This window comes from Chiroxiphia lanceolata, chromosome Z (assembly GCF_009829145.1).
Source record: "Chiroxiphia lanceolata isolate bChiLan1 chromosome Z, bChiLan1.pri, whole genome shotgun sequence".
Lineage (NCBI taxonomy): Eukaryota > Metazoa > Chordata > Aves > Passeriformes > Pipridae > Chiroxiphia > Chiroxiphia lanceolata.
Window position 1 is genome coordinate 27,375,955 of NC_045671.1, and position 15,212 is coordinate 27,391,166.

The following is a 15,212-nucleotide window of genomic DNA, read 5'->3' on the forward strand; positions in this document are numbered from 1 at the left end:
CGCTGAATGGAGTTTTGAGCAATCTGATTCTAGTGAAAGGCTCCCCTGGCTAACAAGTAAGTACCACACAGTTGCTTATTCACTCCCCTCAGTAGGATAATGAGACCAAAGGGTGAAAGTGTGAAAACTCATGTGTTGAGATAAAGACAGCTCAATGATAAAGTAAAAGCTACACTTGTAAGCAAAGTAAAACAAGGAGTTAATTTCCTTCTTTGTATCAGCAGGCAAGTGTTTAGCCATCTCCAGGAAAGCAGGGCTCCATCATGTGCAACTTGGGAATACAAATGTCATAACTCAGAATGCTCCCCACTTCTTCTCACAGTTTTTATTGCTAAATGTGATGTGATATGGTATGGAATATTCCTGTGGTCAGTTAGGGTCAGTTGTTCCAGCTGTGTCCCTCTCAGTTTCTTGTGAACCAGAACCCTCCTCGCTAATGGTGTAGTGTGAGAAGCAGAAAGCACCTTGAGACTGTGTAAATGCTGCCAGTATTATTACCACCGTTTTCATCAAAAATCCAAAATATACAAGTTACTATGAAGAAATTTAACTCTATGCCAGCCAAAGACAGTACATCTGATGACTCTTAAGCAGACATATCCTGTTTCTAAAGCTCTGTCTGAATAGATTTGACAGTGCTGGCTGCCTGGATCACTGATTCCACACATTCTGGTTCTGTTTTGTCCAGGAGTGGTAAAAAACAAAGACAAATGCCCACTCTGCAAGCATTTTTCCTGTCTATTTTCCACAGAATTCTTGATGAAGATGACTTTAAAGAGTGCATACTCAGAGCTTCAGAAGAAGGCTCCTTTGCTATCCCTGATGTCTGTAGATTTTCTTAATAAAACACCCTAACATGAGAACACCATACTTAGGTTGTATTTGTCAGTATTCTATCTTCTTTTAAACTAGAAGTGTATGATCAGCATGACAAGTATGACTCTCCTACTTCATTATGTGAGGAAGGGAGATGTTCAGACTCATCGATTATTACAATACCTCCATATAAGGAAGATTCTCAAGAACTAGATCACATTTCGTCTGTGACTGTGAGTGGTATTGGTCAATTGAGTGATGAAACTTCAGGGCTATCATGTTCCATATCAGAAGAGAGAGGTTCTGGCAACAGTAAGTTCTCCTGTAGAGGTTTCAGAAAATTGTGGTGAGGAGTTTACTCTGAAGAGAATTGAAAGTGAGCTCAGGTACAGGCTAATGCTGACTCAAATGACAGTGACTGTTCTTAGGACAATTGTGTTACTGTTGGCTATGTTAAGCCACCAGTTGTGAGGACACCAGAACTGGTTGAGCTGTCTTTAGACACTGAGGATTCAGATAGGGAAGAGAAGACATGAAGACACAGCAGCCAAGTCAGCTTCACAGTTTTAATGGCAGTGAACCAAGCAGAAGTTATTTGCTGTACCCTTTCATATATTCAGAGAATGTAGGTAGGTGTGAAAGTTTTCATCCGCTACAGTCAAGAAGAAAGATTATAACAACAAATGTAAAGTAAAAGATCTATCTCCACAGGACTTCATGTGGAGCCCTGCTTCAGGAAGGGATACAATGAGCTCTCCTTGTAACACAGTCTCTCTGATTGTGCAGAAAACAGAAGTCTATAAGTTCACAATCCTATACACAGCACAGTCACACTGTAGGACTAGGAAGAAGCATGGTGGTAAAGGTCAGTTTAAAATGAGATCATCAAGAAACAGCTAGTAGTATTCACAGGAACAAATGAAATAAGAGTATGTTGAGAAATTATGAGAGCACAGAAGGAAAATGAGTCTCTGCCTTCTTTTCTGTGAATGATGAAGTGTGAAAATATTTAGTCAGCAAGGAAACTATAGTAGTAATCAAAAATTATAGTTTTACTATCACAGTGAGGGTCTTAGATGGTGACATTAGAAATGCTGAAGTTTAGTTTTAAGAAGGACCAACTGATCAGGGTCTTGTCATAATGGATACTAGTACTAATTCCACCTCTCCCACCCCATCAAAACTGTAACTACATATATTTGAGGCATCCATGCAGACTCCTCCAGGCAACTGTCTTCTTCCAGGACTTCTTTTCTAGAATATACAGGGAACCACCACTATTACTAAGACTGCCAAGGAGATTTACCAACAGATCAGAATCACAGAGATAATCACAGGTCCTGTTTCTTTGGCTCCCCAGGGGAAGAAGGGTGAAAAAAGAAAAAGTAAAAAAAAATTGTATGTTTTATTCTAAACAATTTTTAAAAGTGAAGAATATAGAGTACCAATATTATATGACTTCTAAAGTTTCAGGGAAGAGGGTTTGAAAATTGTGATTTCATAAAGGAATCCTATAGTCTGATAGTGTGTAAAATTCCATTAATTCATTCATGGCTGGGCTTCGTGAACGAAGATTTGGGAAAAAAGAGTGTGTAACTGGCACCATGTTCTCTGAGGCTGCCTTCTTCATGAAGGCGAACTTCTCTGAGAGCAGCAATGTTGATGTTGAGATGTGACAGTTCATGGGCAATCAGGGCAGAACGACACTCAGGACATCCACTGTATGCAAAATCGAGCATGGTTCTGATGTTCCAGCATGTTAGAGTTAATTTGGCTGCACCTTTGGAGGCAGGTGTATATGCCTTTGTCTTTCGATCTTTGTGTGACTGCATTTGTAGAAGATGTCGCTACGGGGCTTTGCAAATGCGGGTAAGGCCTTCGAGCCTGCTCAATGGATTTTTTAGGTGAGACACAGCATGCACGGAACTGAACCCACCCTTTAATCCTAAGGTTCATCTGCTGGGGCCAAGCGAGCTTGGATGGTGGTAGCGAGGTCCTCAGGATGTAGGTTTAATTAGAGTGACCTTCTCTTGGATTGATGGCCTTACAGGGCTGAACGAGTTCCATCTGCCGGGGTTTGGAGTTGTCCTTCTCTTCCGTGTGTTCCGGGTTCCCCCTCTCGTCTCCCACAATGGCACAGTCCGCACCGGAGAAGCTCCCCCTCTCTCGCTCCTTTCCGCACCCGGGGCTGGGCCCAAGTGCCTGGAGCCGAGTGTGTAAAATATATCCACAGCATATTTCAAAGTTGTGTTTAGGAAAAAAAATCAACACAAAACACATAGAAACAAAACCAGAAATAGGGCACATGCTTTCTTTGAGACATAATTTTCTTCTCACTAGTACTTGAGACATCCTTATTTAGAGAGCCAAAACTGACTCTTCACCTCCCTAAATGCACAGAAAAGTATGGTCTATAGAACTGACCCTCATTCTTGAGCCTACTTGCAGCTACCCAAGTGGGATTTAGCATCCTATTACTATTTGATGTGAGAACAAACCTGGGGAGAGCCAGGAAAATATTTATTAGTGTACTACCTATTGAAATTGGAGTTCAGTGGGAACAGGATTGGGGGTTTTATACTATTCTTCCGAAAGGCTTTGTACTTCTTGGTATCTACCTGCTATTAGAGAAGCCTTGTAGTGTCAGACCAATAGCACATCTAGAAAAATACTCTGATTTCAGCAGGGTCAATGGTTAGAATATAAAAGCTAAGCAAGAAATATTTCTCTAGTATACCTTCTTAGCTTCTACTCTGCAGTATGTCAAGCTTTTATATGCAGTAGTGTAATATAGGTGACAGGAGATGTTCCAAACATGTATAAATATTTTAGTGTTTTTTCTGAGGTTGCATTGTTGGACACTTCACGTTAGTAAATATTACTCTAAGTACTTGGTATTCCCTTCTATTCTTGTTTGATTGCAGAAATAATATGAAATAAAACTTTGAGTTGTATGTCAGGTGTGAGCTCACAGACAAATATGTAAACTGTTAAAATTAGAAATATGAACTGACCTTTAAAGTAAAACTTTTATTATTATCATTTCATTATCAAACCAGAATATATCATCACCATCCAATTGTCTGTCCACCAAGCTGAACAGGTTGCTTTTCTTTTTGCTTACAAAAAAATACAGTGTAGTCAGGCTTGTTTACCAAGCTGCTTGCATATTAATAATAGTTTTCATACCAACAAAGAGTTTAAAAATTTGTGTTCTAAAAGGTAAACTAACAATAGACAGAAGGATAGATAAATGTAGAGAATGTATGTAATCAATGAGTTCAGTTTGAAGGAGCATAGCTTAGTTTACTCCAGAGAACCAAAAATAAATTCAGCATTGGTTCTTGGCTCACTCTCCTTCTAGGAGCATAACATGGAGAATATGCATAATTCATAACTTCACAACACATAAGTTCAATAAATGGCAATTATTTCTAACTTACTGAATGTTTCTTGTTCTTGGTACTCATAGTTTTGCCATATTAGTAGTTTATCAAATAACTGTACTAAGTCCAGAAACAAACAATGCATTTTTGATGTAAAGGTTCTATGAAAAACAACCTTTGTTTTTTCCTTCCCTTCCCTACTTGTTCCCAGTCCCTCCTGCCAGTAACTTAGTGGTAGATTTAGGAATTAACAAGCAGCCAAACAGTATTTTCCATTACCCATAACAATTTCTAACAAATCACATTTTGAAGTAAGATTTTTTTCCCACTCTCTCTTTTTAAAATATTGTGAAGGATATCCACACTGCAATGAGTTTAATACATCCAATCTAAAAGGTTCAGAAATGCATTTTGGAGTATTGTGATATTACAATACCAAGACTGCCACAAGAACAAAGAGTTTTGTTTTCTTGATATTTTTGTTCTCATTGTTCTGAGATTGTCATGAAGATGGATTCTATATAGTTTCCTGTTTTATTTTTGCAGTCTTTGTTATGAATATGGTCTGATTTTTGTGCCAACTTTTGTCACTAGAATGAGAATCAGAATACATTATGAAAACTAAAATGTACTCTGCATTAAAATTCTGTGATAGCTCATTCTTGTGACAAAGAGATCACTGGGAAAGAATGGAACAAAATTAATCAATTATAGTGACAGTCTCACGATTGTAATAAGAATAGAAAGTGGCACTACATTTTGTGCATTTACATAACTGAGGAATGGTTTAAAATTAACTCATTCATATCTGCATATTCACCTTTTTTCCTGGAAAACCAGAACTGTTACACTCTGACTGATGACCATAGCTAGTGAATGTGCTCTGATTTATAAAAAAAATCACAAACCACAAAATCTGCTTTTTTTGAGTAATTTCCCAACATTTTCCTAATCTCTTTGTAATATATATATATATAATTTGGTTTGTTTTGTTTTCTCCCAGAAAGTGAAAAGTCTCACCATCAGCTTCTAATGCATAACTATACATTCTGGCAGTGAAGTGAGAAGGAAAGCAAAAATGCACCTTTGAAAATTAAAAAAAAGAAACAAAACAAAACAAAAAAAGGCAGAGAGGAAGCAGGAAAGACCCTGAAATTCTGTTCTTCAGGTTATTTTATTTTATGCTTTTTTCCCCCAGATTATTTTATATCTTTACTTATTCTGATTAAAAAGCATACATTAAAAAAGCATTAATTTTCAGGAATATCAGAAACTCACAAATATAAGGGTATTCAGAAAATCCTCTGTAGTGCTATCTACATACTTGAGCCCATGCATATAGATCAAGGGCTGAGGTCTCACAGTGGATTGATTTGTTTAGTACTCCATGTAGGCAGATTTTTATTGACAGAAAACAACTATTGCACCCTCCACAAATCACTAGGAGCTTTAGAAAATCTCCTTCATCAGGGAGACAGCAAATGGCAATAACTAGAGTTGTCCTTGCTGTAACTGGCTCCTGGTAAATGCAAGGCAACTCAGACCATGGAAAGTCTGAGAAGCATACAAACTCTCTTAACAATGGACAGAAGCAACCTTCAGCTGAGAAGAAAATATCCTTATGCAGACCTGAGGCTGTTCATGTGGAAGTCTGAAGTTTGGGCAGGGATTTTTGTGGGTACTTTTCACAACATCTTGCATTTATCTTTTGTCAAATACAAAATACCCAGGATGGACCAGCTGACTTGATTCGCATCAACATGATTTTGGTATCATTGTAAGCACTATCTTTGCTCATCTACATATGATTTTGGACTGGTGAATAAAATGATACTTAAAATGATACTATTCTTCTTGGTCTGCCTATATGTTTATAAAAATTAAAGAAAATGTTCCTTTGTTCCTGTGATCCTGCTACTTCATTAGATCTGTGATGATGCAGCTGGAAAATGATACAGAACTTTGCTTGTTAGTTGGATATCTAACAACTCCTAAAAAGCACTCCTAGTGTTTGAATTCTTTCCATGATAGCACAGTTTCATGGAGCTGCAGGTGGGATCTAATATGAAACAACCCCCCCCCCCCCCGTAGATAAATGTGATTGTCAAGTTATTACATTGGTACATTTTCTCTTCATTACAGTTGTCTTAAGGTTAGCAAATCATACAAACTAGGTCTTCTAATACAATAAAGTATTCTTAACCATTAGGAAATTTTTTTTCTCCTTCCTACCAAAGTTCACTGCAGAGATACACCAGTATAATACTGCTCATAGAAATGCTGGATCTCAAGAAAATGTGCTTAAGATCATATTTGGGTGTATTTTTTAATAGTTTTGAATTAAGATATAAGACAGAAATAGGATTTATCCCTCAAATTATGTTTTACTGTTGATAATCCTCCCTTGCTATGTGACTTATTAAAAACGTACAAAAAACGATCAGTTATGGAGTTCACAGAGTTTCCACATAATCATCAAAACTAATATGAATTTTACTTATTTTAACTTAAGTATTTTTGCCATACTAATGTTAGCACTGTTGCTAAATCTACCTTTAATTGGCTATATATTTTGAATAGGCAGGGATAGAGTTAATTTTTCTTTTTAGTAGTTGGTGCAGTGCTGTGTTTTGGGTTTAGTATTAGAATAATGTTGATAACACACTGATATTTTGGTTGTTGCTGGAAGGGGTTTGCTGACAAAATCTGTGACCTCATGGATAGGACCCATGCTGGAGCAGTTCATCAAGAATTGCAGCCTCTGAGAAGGACTCACATTGGAGAGAATTAGAGAAGACTGTCTCACATGGGAGGGACCCAATGCTCAAGCAGGAGAAGAGTGTGAGGAGGAAGGAGCAGCAGAGACAACACGTGATGAACTGACCATGACCCCTGCTTCCCATCCTGATGCACCACTGGCAAGGAGGAGGTAGAGAATTTGGGAATAAAATTGAGTTTTTGAAGAAGAAAGGGTGGGTAGAAAGTGTTTTTAAGATTTGTTTTTATTTCTCATTATCCTACATTGCTATGACTGGTAATAATTTCCTTGAGCTGCGTCTGTTTTGCCCATGGCAGTAATTGCTGTGTGATCTCCCTGCCTTTGTCTCAAAACATAAGCCTTTCTTTCATTGTATCTTCCCTTTTCTGTCCAGCTGAAGAGGAGTGTGATGGAGCTGCTTGTTTTGACTCTCCTCCCTACCCAGAGTACAAGTGAGTGAGTTCTCGTGTGGATTATCCACTCCAATGTCCTAGTAACAGGGTTAAAAAATACTTTTTCTATCAGTGAAACAGTGGAATGAAACACAAAATGGGTCAGGCAAGAATAGCCTTCCTCAGTTTGGAACTTGAAAATGGTTTTGCTGAAAGATACCCAGCCAAGAAACTAACACTGTATACCATTTTTTAAAATCTTTAAAAATTGTTGATTGGTTTTACATTTGGAAAGTAGGAGAGAGAAAAACTTTTGGTTAATAAGGTGATGGTTCTTAGACTATACTATTAAAACTAATTTCAGACAGTAAGAGAAATTATTTGTAATGAAACATACAGATAATTATTTAAAGGAATGAACACTGAATATTTCCGAATAATACATCTATAATTTCAACAGATCTTGATTTTTTCCGAATTCAGCATTTTTTTTTTTACTACACTGTTAAACACTGTTGTTTCTTGGTGATTTCCCAAAATATGATTTGATTCCTACATCTTTATTTACTCTTACATCTTAGGAAGAAAAATAAAGAAATTGTAGAAAATGACCTTGTTCTTGACAGTAGAAGACTAATAAGAGAAGATGGGTGATCAGTGTCTTCATCCCAGTAAGAGATTGTCTTGGTAATTCCTAGCACTAGGAATCAGTCTTGTAAAAGCTTCTTCCTTTGATGAGAGAGCTTATATACAGAAGTCACCCACTAACACATAAAAATTACACCAGGGAAATTATTTTATTGGGCTTTTTTAAGTCTTTCAGAAGATTTTTCATGTCTTTAGACACACATCTCATAGTTAATGGCTTGAGAAAGCAGTTCCCTTCCTCGACAGTTAAAGTTTCCATAAAATCACAAAAGTATACCTTTCACCAACTTGTTTGAAACAATTAAATTTGGCTGAAACAGCTAAAGATAGCATTTTAATTTTTTAAAATATAGTATCACCTAAATCCAAAATTACATTGAATTATCAGAGGAATAGAGCTAATGGCTGCACAAATATCATTGTTGCACCTCAAAAGGAGAATGATATATTCCTTTTCCTTTCTAGTTCGATTGAATGAAGAGCTAAGCTCTGTATATTTGCATAAACACTTAACTGGTTCTGTGTCAAACTTAAAATAGAAAGTCAATCTAGTGATTTTTCCCTAAAATATCAGAATTTATTTATTTGAAGAAATTAAAATGTGATTTGCTGTATATCTCTGTATATGCACTGTTGTCTTCTGTGTGATCCCAGTGTAGCTCATTAGATTCTCAAGGATCCACAGAGATAAACACTTGAGCTTAATTTGCCCATGGGAAATAATATGCTAAATAATAGTATCATCTGATTAAGTCTTCTCAGGCAAAACATGTGCTTGGTGGTCATAAAATTCCAAATTAACATCCCAAAACAAAATTAAAATTCAATGTGATTACCTCAGATGATGATAACATGCTCACAGTACGTAGTCCACTCAAGCATAATATGATGTCCTGATCGTAAAAGTAAACTACTTCCAAAACTTGTCTTAAATTCAAGATAAGATGGTTTTCACTGGAGGTTTTTTACATTTTATACCCTTTCAACACAAATAAAAGAAAACTTAAAAATACCAAAATAATAGAAATCTTGTAAATGTTGCCGTGGGATTTAGGTGCTGAAAAAATCTCCGGAGCAGTTAATTAGGGGTGAGATAAGAAAGGGTTTATTTTGCCAAGGCTAAAGATGTTACAAGACGCGCCCCTGTGCCAGAGAGGTTACATTTTATAATACCATCCATCCAATCATGAATGTGTCCACCCTGTGGCCTTTACTCTGGACCACCCCGGGTCTACTCCCTGAAAATGGGTCTGGGGTGCATTTCAGGACCCCCTATTCATCCCACCTTCATCTCCCTCAGAGCACAAAGGGTACATAGTTACCCAGTTTTTGACCGTGTTCTGTGGTTTAGGCCCTGATATGCTGTTCTGCCAACAATCTAGGCCTTGCCTTGACAAAAGACTAAACATTTCTACTGGTTTCAGGAGTAGGATTGATATAGGGAGCACAGAATGGGGTAAGAGGATTAAGGAATGTGTAAACAAGGGTGCTAGAGGGAAAGGCATAAGGGACAAGGGACAAAGGAGGGAGGGTTGCTGCTTTTAGAATCTACTTATAAAACTTATAAGGCTTACCAATATTAGAAAAATAAAAAACCATTAGGGGCTTAAGGCATCATAAACTTTTAAAGCACTTCTTGCAATTCATTTATTCAGGCTGAAAGCTCTCACTCTGACACATTAGTAGTTTGAAAAACTAGATGACTACCTGACTAGTAAGATTCATAGTAACTTCCCATTTTGGAAAGTGAGGGGTAGTTCACATATTTTGGATTAATATGATTCAGATTTACTAAGGATTTTTACTGCACAACAGCCTCTGGATCTGCTATTGATTATTCTAAGGCATCTCTCTTTCCCTTTTCCTTGCAGCTAGACTAGTGTGTTTTTTCTTTTCCTATTGAGATTGCTGTGAGAAATCTGTGCCATTTTTGACCTTTGTATTTCACTCTCTGGAACGCTAATAAAGAACTCATAGGTTCTCCACCAGAAATACTGACTAAATAAACACCTCTCTCAGGGAAGAGGTACTTTGGGTGCCCCATCCTGCAGTGATGAAACTGGAGCCTGGCAAATACCCTTTGCTAATCAGCACCTTAGAAGGCTCCTTAAAGGTTGACTTATGCAAACATGTGCATGCAGGTAGATTTTTTTTCTTGAATCAATCCTGGGATTGAAAATGGAATAGAAGACTTTCACTGCAAAAAAGAGTAAAAGACCTCTGTTTCTATACTGGAAATGGCATAATAATTCTTGGGAATGTGGATGCCTATCTTGAAGATGTTTCAAACATTGCTTCATGACTGGTGGTGTCATGAAGAATTGGAGTCAGGAATGGAAGTTGTAAATTCCTTCTTATCTATTTGAAACTCAAATATTGCTAAGGTTTCTTGAAAAAATTTGTTTTACAGAAACTAGGACTTAGGTGCAGAGGGAAGAAGCAAAGAACAGAGAGTAAATTAATTACTGATCACTGAATACCCTGGGAATGCTTTAACTTTGCCATACCATGAAGATAAGTGTAAAAACCCAAATGTCTTTACAGTCTTATTGGTGGCTGGCACATAGAGTACTCAGGACTGAAGAATTTGTTAAAATGCAAGAAGCTAACTGGATTTGCATGGGACTAGTTCTCTCCATGTTGAAATATTGGATTTTGGTCTATGTACACAGAATAACTTTCTTAACAGACTATTAAATTATTCAGTAGGAGTTTGTTTCTTTCTGCTTAATTGTGGAGACATGAAGAAAGGCCAGCAAGGGGTCTGAAAAGAAGTATACCTTTTCTGAAAAGAACAGAAATAGTCTAAGACTGTTATGCAAACTCATGGTTTTTCTTATTCATGTTCCTTTCTTTACCATACTGAGATTGTTTTGTTTTGTTTTGTTATGCTATGTTTTAAACAAGACCCTTTGAGAATGTAATAACAAGAGATGTGGTCCAGCTTATGACCCTATCCCTTACTAATTTCTTATACACCCTAAACACAATCAGTGGAATGAAATCCAGCCTTGAAAGGCTGGAGAGATTTCACACATCAGAAGTCTGCTTGTCCAGGTGACAATACCTGAGAAAACAGATTTATTTCATTACCAATGTGCTGAGTAGAAAAAAGAGAAGAAGGTGAATGATCACGTCCTGGAAAATTTTGTTCTATTATTTTGTCATGGCCTGCTCTTCACCTATTATCATCGCTGGTTTTCAAGCTACACCTGTTCCCAAAACACATGGTGCTATAAAACACATGGTGCTTTCAGCTTATATGCTTTTTGTGCAAATGTGAGGAAGCAAAAAATACACTTCCAAAGAGTGTTTTCTTTTAGCTTTTGCTGACTTGTAAAGGAGACTGTCAACAGGGTGCCTAGGAGTGCACAGAGGGAGAACTGAGCTTTTAAAGATTAATTTCCAAGAGATTAAGCCCAAAAGATCCTCAAAGCCAGGCAAAAGAAAGCACCATTGTACACTGCAGTTCAATTCCCTTTTGAACCCTCATAAGAAAACTCAGTTTTGTTCTTCCTTTTTATTTTTTTCCCCTACCTTTCTTTTAAATAATGACACTTGTGTCATTCTTTCCTTTTTGTAGAGGTAGATAGTTTCTCAGTGGGAACAGTGAGCTTCTAAATAAGGTGTTATAAAAACTGAGACAGAAAAAAAAAAAGCCACAAAAGAAACAGAGGAGAGAAATGGAGAAAGATCTAACATGGTATAAGGAATACAGGAGAAGATAGCAAGAGATATGGATGATACAAAAAGAAAAATCTGCAGAACCTTGAAGCAAAAAATGACTGAGAAATATCTATATTCCTATATAGATCTAGAGGCTGACACACTGGTGTTTAAATAGGCCAAACTGCACAAAGAGCTGGAACACACGCCTCTACCTTTAATGGAGAAAGAGAGGTAAAAGGTAGCATTTAACTGATGAAAAATTGTGAAAGCAAATGCACCTGTAGCAGTAAGAGTGAGAGTTTTAGGTTTTAAATTGGGAAGACTGTTGTGGTGTTAAGCCCTGGCAAATAGTCAAGGTCCACTAAGCTACTCGTTGACTCTCCCTCCTCTGCAGACAGGAGAAGGAACTAAGACGAAAAAAGTTCATGAGTCAAGGTAAAGACAGGAAGATCATTTACCAATTACTGTTACTGACAAAAGACACTTGATTTGCAGGGGAAGAAATTTAATTTATTGCCCAATAAAATAGATCCAAGTAGTGAGAAAAAAATACAAATACTAAAACAACCACTTTCATCACTCAGGCTCAACTTCAGTCTTCACTCCTGATTCCTCCAGTTGCCCCAGGCAATGTGGGAGGGGTGTATGTGTGGGAGGCGTGGTCAAGACAGCGGTTTGACTATGGTGCCTCTTTCTCCCTCTTTTTCCCTGCTACACTGTATGCATCTCTCCACTGGCTACAGGGAAATCTCTGTGGTGGCACCTGGAGCACCTTCTCCATCTTCTTCTCTGTCCTTAGTGTTCACCCTCATGCATCTCCCTACTTTTCCATCCTCTGACTGTCCAGCATCTTTGCCCTTTATAAAAAGTATTTTCCCTGGGGTACCATGATCTTTTCAGAGGTGCACAGCTATGTCTTTTGGGGTTCTGCTAGAGATGGCTGGAGCCCTCTGTGTCCAGCACAGGGCAGCCCCTCAATCTCTTTTTGCAGAGGCCACTCCTGAAGCACCCCCTTCACGGAGTGTGCAGCTGCTCACTGCTGGGGGGTGTGCAAGCAGCCTTGCAACGAGAGGAGCAGCTTAATGGCTGCAGGAGGCAGATCTCTTCCAGCTGTGGTTTGGCAAGGTTTAGTGCCATAGGATATTTATGGTCTGGGGACACATAGCTCCAGGACCTGCTTCTTTAAGGAGACTAACCAGGCAGAGTGCCACCTGCCTCCGCCCATAATTTGAAGGGTTCCACAGGGAAGTGCTCCTGTGAAGTGACAAAAAGCCCGTGCAAACCTAACAGCAGCATGGTTTGGTTTTTAGCATTTAATCCAGGCACCTAAATAATTGAATAGCTTATGCAACACTGCATTACTGGTCAATTATAGTGTTCTTTTTTTTTGATTGAATTTATTTCTTGTCAGTTCTAATCCTAAGTGTGAAAAGGGGAAGGATTTTGATTGGGGGTTTTTTGTTTTGTTTTGGGTTTGTTTGTTTGTTTATTTGCTTTGTGATTTTGTTTATCTTGTTTTGTTGGGGGGGTTGTTTGTTTTGGGTTTTTTCGGGGTGCGGTTGGGGAGGGCAACGTGATTGTTGGTTGATTCGTTGGTTGGGGGGTTTTAATCTTATTCTAGCATACCTTTTTTTTTTTTCACTGGGCTGGTTTCCTGATATTTAAATACTTCCAGAAATATTTTGCTTACCACTTAGCAGTTGAAACAAATAATTTTTATTAAGAATTTATTAATAATTTATTAAGAAAACACCAGTATTCTACAGTGAAACATATGATTAACCATTTCTAGCTGTTTTTCCTCTAATACTTGTCTGATAAAAATTTATCTCTCTGAGAGCTTAAGACAAGATTAATACATCCTTGGGAATATACACTTTCTTATATTTTTTCTGCTGGTAACATACAGACTCTTCTATTTACTCATTTGTCTGCTTGTTTTGTTGTTTGTTTGTTTTTTTTTTAAGTAGCTGTAAATTTGTTATGTTTTCAAATACCTACACTTTTATATTACCAATTAGAAAAAAATTACATAGCTGAAAATAAATTCTGAAGAAGTTATTTATTTTTAACACTTCTGTGAAATAAAAAAATCTATTTTGCTGGTCTTTAAAAATTCATAGTGAAGTGCTTAAACAGAGTCAAATGTCATCATGAATGTCAGTTGGTTTTATTTGCTTTTTGTAGCTTTGATTTTATTTGCTTTTTGTAGCTTTGAGATTTCTATAGATTAGTTGTAAAAGAAAACTGCTAGTCCAAAGGATTAAAAGGAAAAAATTCACTGCAAATCTGAGACTGGAACTACGTTTTAAGCATGATAATTTCACTTAAAATAGAAAAGTCAATGATTATCACCCATGTGTTTTAGAGAATGGAAAACAATGCATTCAGTTTTGAACATTAACTTGTCCTCTTTTAATTTTTTCTCTTCATTTAATTTGATTTTAATTAACTTATTTTAATTTAATTTTAAATTAAGATATTTTCTTTGCTGAAATTCTCGGTGTTTTGTAAGATGTGCTTTTATAGAAAATATTTTTTAGAAGAAAGACTTCATACAACTACACAGTTTGTATCAAAACTGCACATTTGGTATTGATCCAGATTTTTCATTTTCCATCTGCACATTCCGAACTAAGTAGGAATGGCCAACTGCTTTCTATACGTGTATTTCTACTGCAGAAATGAGATCAAATCTATTGAAAACATCTGAGAAAAACAGGCATTGACCTCTATTCCATCTGTATTTTGGTGACACGCTTCATATTTTTTGAGGATTTTTTTTTAGAAGCTTGTGGGATGACGCATACTTGAAGCCAGTGAAGAATCCACTAAACATCCCCACTTCTCTTTTGTCTAACAGTTAGTGTTGGGCAAAGGAAGATGCTTAGAGGATGTAGGAGAAGGGGAGCAGAGGGATGGTGTTTGTCAATTTACAAGTTCATTTACTTGAAAATGTTTTACTTTTTCATGTGTGAGTGTACTTATGTGGGTATATGCATATGCACACAATTGCTCTCCTAATGTTTTACTGAACTGTTACTTTTCTAAGAAAAGACTGAATTTCCTTTAAGGAGTGTGTATAAACCATATAACATATTCGTAACTAAACGGCTCATGCTGCTTCTGATTAATATTTGGTAGAATGTGTATTTAACATATTTTTACATATTACCACTATATGGCTTGCCAGAAACCTTCTTTGCTTCAGGTCAGATATTAACAAATGAGATTTCACTGCTAGGAATTTCTGTCTTTCAGCCACCTAAGTCGTTTTAGAGATATACATTTAAAGAAAAAAAAAAAAAAAAAAAAGGAAAAATCTCCCAAACTCTGAAATTGTTGCTGGGTTATTTTTCTTGTACCTTAGAAATCAGACTAAGATTTTCAGTTCTCTTTTTTTCCGACTTCAGCTAAAAATAGTTGCTACACTGCCACCTTATGGCTATTAAGGGTTTTAAAAGTAAAAACAAGTCTCACACCGAGCTTATTTCGAATTTTGGCATTTTATGTGGTTTCTGCTGTGTAAATAAAGAATTAAAC

The 15,212-nt window shown here is 36.9% G+C and overlaps 1 protein-coding gene and 1 long non-coding RNA gene across 43 annotated transcripts in view; one reads left to right on the forward strand and one right to left on the reverse strand.

Annotated features, from left to right (window-relative positions):
• The window catches only part of PTPRD (protein tyrosine phosphatase receptor type D), a 1,166,099-nt gene that overhangs the window by 795,708 nt on the left and 355,179 nt on the right, over positions 1-15,212 (reverse strand). The window lies entirely within an intron of this gene.
• Positions 2,656-12,615, forward strand: LOC116780982. Its single transcript, XR_004354739.1, has 3 exons — positions 2,656-2,820; positions 7,678-7,683; positions 12,604-12,615. It is a non-coding gene; the product is annotated as an uncharacterized LOC116780982 (long non-coding RNA).